This window comes from Tursiops truncatus, chromosome 7 (assembly GCF_011762595.2).
Source record: "Tursiops truncatus isolate mTurTru1 chromosome 7, mTurTru1.mat.Y, whole genome shotgun sequence".
NCBI lineage: Eukaryota > Metazoa > Chordata > Mammalia > Artiodactyla > Delphinidae > Tursiops > Tursiops truncatus.
The window spans coordinates 8105095-8109844 of NC_047040.1; the positions used below are offsets into that span (position 1 = coordinate 8105095).

The 4750-nt window shown below is 59.2% G+C and overlaps 1 long non-coding RNA gene across 1 annotated transcript; it reads right to left on the reverse strand.

The window, feature by feature from the left end:
* Window positions 1-946: 946 nt before the first annotated feature.
* LOC109548002 (uncharacterized) lies at window positions 947-4428 on the reverse strand. The gene is made up of 3 exons (XR_012332936.1): window positions 3598-4428; window positions 3147-3428; window positions 947-3037 (listed from the first exon to the last, which is right to left on the reverse strand). It is a non-coding gene; the product is annotated as an uncharacterized lncRNA (long non-coding RNA).
* Window positions 4429-4750: the final 322 nt, after the last annotated feature.

Below are 4750 nucleotides of genomic sequence, written 5' to 3' on the forward strand. Positions count from 1 at the left end.
CCTCTGAGAATCAGAGCAATTACACATTGGCCAGCAGAGCTGGGATCCAGGGACTGAGGGTCAATGAGCAGAGTGACCTGCCCGAGGTCATCCAGCCAGTTAGGGTCAGAGCTGGACCTCAACCCTGGCCCTGAAAGCCCATCCAGGGTTCTTCCCCACCGCTGCCCCACAGCCTGCCTTAGATGGACCACCAAAGGTCCCAGGGTGCTCTCTCAGGCTCTCTAAGGCCTGGGGCAGGACCAGAGGTCTGGGCCTGAGCCTGTCTGCAAATCCATACCGCTGTCAGCAGGCAGGGAGGGAGGCACCTACGTGCACTCAGAGTCAGCCCAGTGGAGAAAGGTTAACAGAGTGTCATCGAGAGGGAGCTGGGTGGCGGGCAGGGGATGAGAGGAGGCTTCTGGGTGAGCTCCTGCCCGCCCTGGCACATCTGGCCCCCCACCGAGCCCTGGGGGGGGGGGATGGGCTGAGCCGTTGTCTTCCTGGAGCTAAGCTGGGCCCGTGGCCCCAGTGCCCTCCCTGCCCTCTGCCAGGACAGAGCTGGATTCTGCTGACCTGTAAGGGGGCTCCCCCAAGCCTTCCTTTCTCAGACTCCGGTGAATTTTATCTTCCTTTCCGTTGCCCTGCACTGACCTTGTTGGTTTCCGGGGTTTCCTCTCTGTCACAATGGTCCTGCAGTGGGTGTCCGCAGGAGAAGTGATCTGCCCCCTGCCCTTGTGCCCTCTCCCGCTGGCCAGGCCACCATCAGGCTCCTGGTGATCTGGAATGCCCCCCCCCCCCACCCGGCTGACAGTCATTCTAGAGGGTGGGCACTCTGGGTGCCATAAAGCCGCTTCAGGGGAGGAAAACCTCTCTGCGCAGAGCCTGCCCACACCCACGCCCCCCCCCCCGAGTCCTTCCTGCGGGGGCTTTGTAGACCTTCACCTGCCTTCCGTCGCAAGTTCAGGCCAGGCCTGGTCCCAGGAGGACTCCCAGTCCACCCGAGGCAGCCTCAGGGCCAGAGCCTCCCCTCTCCACCCTTCATCAGATCCACAAACTGAGGCAGGAGGTGTGCTTTTGGCCTGGCCCCAAACTGCAGGGGTGGGAAGGAGCAGGTGTCCAAGGTGTGGACACTGACCCAGGACTGCTCCCCACTTCCTAGCTATCCAGGAGTCAGTCAACAAACACATATTAACCCCTAGCTGTGTGTTGACAGCTCCCCTGCACCTGTTCGGCTTTGTGGGAGGGCAAAGCTGAGCCACGGCGTCCAGAAGCCCTGGGGCCCTGGGGAACTCCACCAATCATGCTCAGGGATCTGCTCATCACCTGATTATGGGTCTTAGCTTGGGGTCTTGGGGAGAGTCCCAAAGCTTGCTGAGCCAAAGTCACGTTCTGGCATCTTCTCTGCCCACGACCAGAGTGTCGGCCTCACGAACAGGTCCCGCACAGGGGCAAGGGGGCTGCCGGTCCCCAGCCCTGCCCCCTGAGATGCCAGCTGGGACAACGGGCCCTTCCCGGGGCGCGGCACCATTGCCACGTGCAGCAAGCAGCCCTCCTCTTCGTTAAAACTGTGAAAGTTAAAGTCACAGCCGCGCCGCACAAAGGGCAAGTCTCGGGCTCAGAGAGAAGCGACCACGGCAGGATGCTGAAAATAAGGCCTTCCAGGGGCAGTTTGTGTGGATGACAGCACGGAGCGCACAGGGAGAGAGACACGCCCCACTCCACTGCTGCGCTGCTCGCTTCGGGGGGCGCACAGCCGAGAAGAAACACTGCCACCTGGGTGTAGCAGCTTGGTGGGAAGGATGAAGAATGTTCTGGAACCCGCATGACATATGGGATGGGGGAAAAGCTGGTGTGGTTTAGCCCAGAGTGGAGGGTTTCAAGGTGGCACTTGGGCAAACATTCAATATTGCTTCATCATTCATTCTGACAACACGTTCACTGAACACCACTGTGCTCCAGCACTGTGGGTGGCAGCAAGGCTCACAGGGACCCTGCCTTCACAGAACACACAGTTCTGAAGATGGATGTTAAAGAAGGCATATTTCAACTCTGTATAAGATAGAACACGCTAGGGACCTCCCTGGTGGCGCAGTGGTTAAGAATCCGCCTGCCAATGCAGGGGACATGGGTTCAAACCCTGGTCCGGGAGGATCCCACATGCCATGGAGCAACTAAGCCTGTGCACCACAACTACTGAGCCTGTGCTCTAGAGCCCGCGAGCCACAACTACTGAGCCTGCACGCTTAGAGCCCGTGCTCCGCAAGAAGAGAAGCCACCGCAATGAGAAGCCCACGCACCACAACAAAAAGTAGCCCCCGCTCTCTGCAACTAGAGAAAGCCCGCATGCAGCAACGAAGACCCAGCACAGCCAAAATTAATTAATTAATTAATTTTTAAAAAACCAAAACACACTGAAGTAGTGAGTTTCCTGCCACTGGAAGCAATCCAGGAATTCAGTAGAAGAGATTTCTGCTTCAGGTATTTGGGGTGAATGAGGAGACTACTAAAATCCCTTCTAATCTAAGACTTGGCCTTTTCATCCGCATACGGATTACAGAGTGTCTCGTGCTTTTGAGTATCCATTTCCCCATCTCCCTTCTTCAGATTCCATAGGGATCTCTCCCCGGTGTGAAAGGAGAGTCTTAAAACTGGACAGTCTATCCACTGATGTACTGTTTCAGTGCCTTGGGAAAGGACAGCCATTGCCATCCTACTGACAGGATTCTTTAGCTCCTGGAACCTAATGTCCCACAGAAGAATGTTCCTCTAACTGGGGCGCTTGGATCCTGCCCGGTCCCACTGAGCCAGCACAGGGCTGGAGATGGTTTTCCCAGTGTTGGGTAGTTAGGACAATAGCTGGGGAAGGCAGCTTGGGCATGAGTGCCCCGAGACTCCTGAACAGAGCCCAGGGAGCCAGGGATCAAGGGGCTGTCGGAGGAGGGATGGGAGTCACAGGAAGCTGGTGCCCGCGCAGCCTGGTGGGAAGGGCGCAGAGCAGGCAAATGCCTCCCTGGCTGGATGAGGATTCTCTCTCAAATGCAGCCTCAAATTACACTCCCTGAAAAAAAAAAAAAATTACACTCCCTGAAATTAGGCCTATTAGAGATTCACTGAAGTGAACGTCGCACTAAAAGCCCCATTTGAAAAATATCCCATAGGGAACTTGCCTTGTCAGATATCAAAGGCTGCAGTACCGGAGAAGTGAGATACTGGCCCCAGAATCCAGGATCATTCAGGGAGTCAGAGCAGACGTCCCAGAATCTGGCCTGGGAGGTGTCAGAGACAAGGGTGCACTCATCAGGCTCTGGGAAGCTGGGGTGCTTGCACAGGTCACTGTCCCTGTGCCCCCAGTGCGGGGACCCTGGAGTCCTGCCCTTGCAGTGGGAAGGCAGCTCCTTCTCCATGTTTTGGTGCCAAGCCCTCCTGGAGGGCGAGAGCCTGAAGCCCACCTGGAACAGAAACGAGGAACAGAAACCAACGGCGTTTCCAGGGACGCAGCTCATCTACTTCCCACCCCCGGGCCGTCCCTCCCATGAGTTACCCTGTTATCCCCCCATGGCCAAATACAGCTCCCAAGGCAACGGAGGGTGCTGCATCGTGGGCATTGTGCGGACGGACCTGGGAGGCGCCAAGGTGGTCCCTGCTCCAGGGGGGCAGGCAGTCCACACCACCAGCGCCCAGGCCCGAGGTCTCTGCCTGAACCTCAGCCCTCAGGGACACTTTCCCACAAACGCAGGGGAAGCTGGGGAGAGAGAGGGTCCGGCCGAGTAGCAGTGACCACTTCCTCCTAGGGGAACGTGGGACGTGCTCCAGCGGAAAAAAGAACAGGGCAGGGGGCCTTTCCTCTCTGTCTAGTCCACCGGACGAGGCCGAGATCCCGAGAGCTGCGATCACCCGGGGCGTGTCCGGCCGTCCTCGGCAGCCCCCCGGGCGCCGCCCTGGCCCTCGGAGCCACCACATAAGGCAATGTTTGTGCCTGGGCGGCGCGGCCTCTGGGCAGTGGCTCGGCTCGCCCTCTCCTTCCGCCCCGCCCCGGCCGGCCGCCCGCCTGCCTCCCGGACGGGCCGGGCTGGGGCGGTCTAACTCCCGGAAGAACCGCCCTGAGTGGGGCGGGGGGACCCGACCAGGGGGACCCGCCCAGCCCCCGACTGGCCTCGGCGGAGGGCGGGGAAGTGGGCGGGCAGGGGCCGTGATCGGCGGTCTCCGTGCCTGGCTGCCCGAAGGGGACACCACGCCCGGCTGGGAAGAGAGCCGCCGGAAGCCTTAGCCTCCGCCCCCTACCCCCAGCCAACTGCCTAGAGCCCGAGGCTGCCTTGGTTGGGGGCGGGGAGAGGGCCGGACACCACTGGGACCACCAGGACCTGGCTTTGCAATCTGAGAGGCGCCACACCCTGGAGTCTCCACCCAGACCCGCCGCGGGCAGCGAGGACCGATGGTCTCCCTGAAGAAATCCACACAACCCCCCCGCAAGCTGTCCCTCCCCAAGAGCCCAGAGTTCTGTTTTATCTCTGTGGGTTGTGACTGAGGCATCCTGACTCCCAGCCACAGCTTAGAGAGGAAACATTTTATAACCTGTCTGCTGGCTGGCAAGGTCAGGCTCATATGGGCTGCGTCCCCTTCTGGAGTTTTCCATTAAGTTATTTACACAGAACAAGCCCACAAGCCTCTGCAGGAAGTTGGCAGACACAAGGTGGCATTCATTCTGAAAACAGTCTCATTTTTCCGAGGGATCCCTCCTCTCTCAGATGTGACCCTTTGGAGGAAAGAAGCT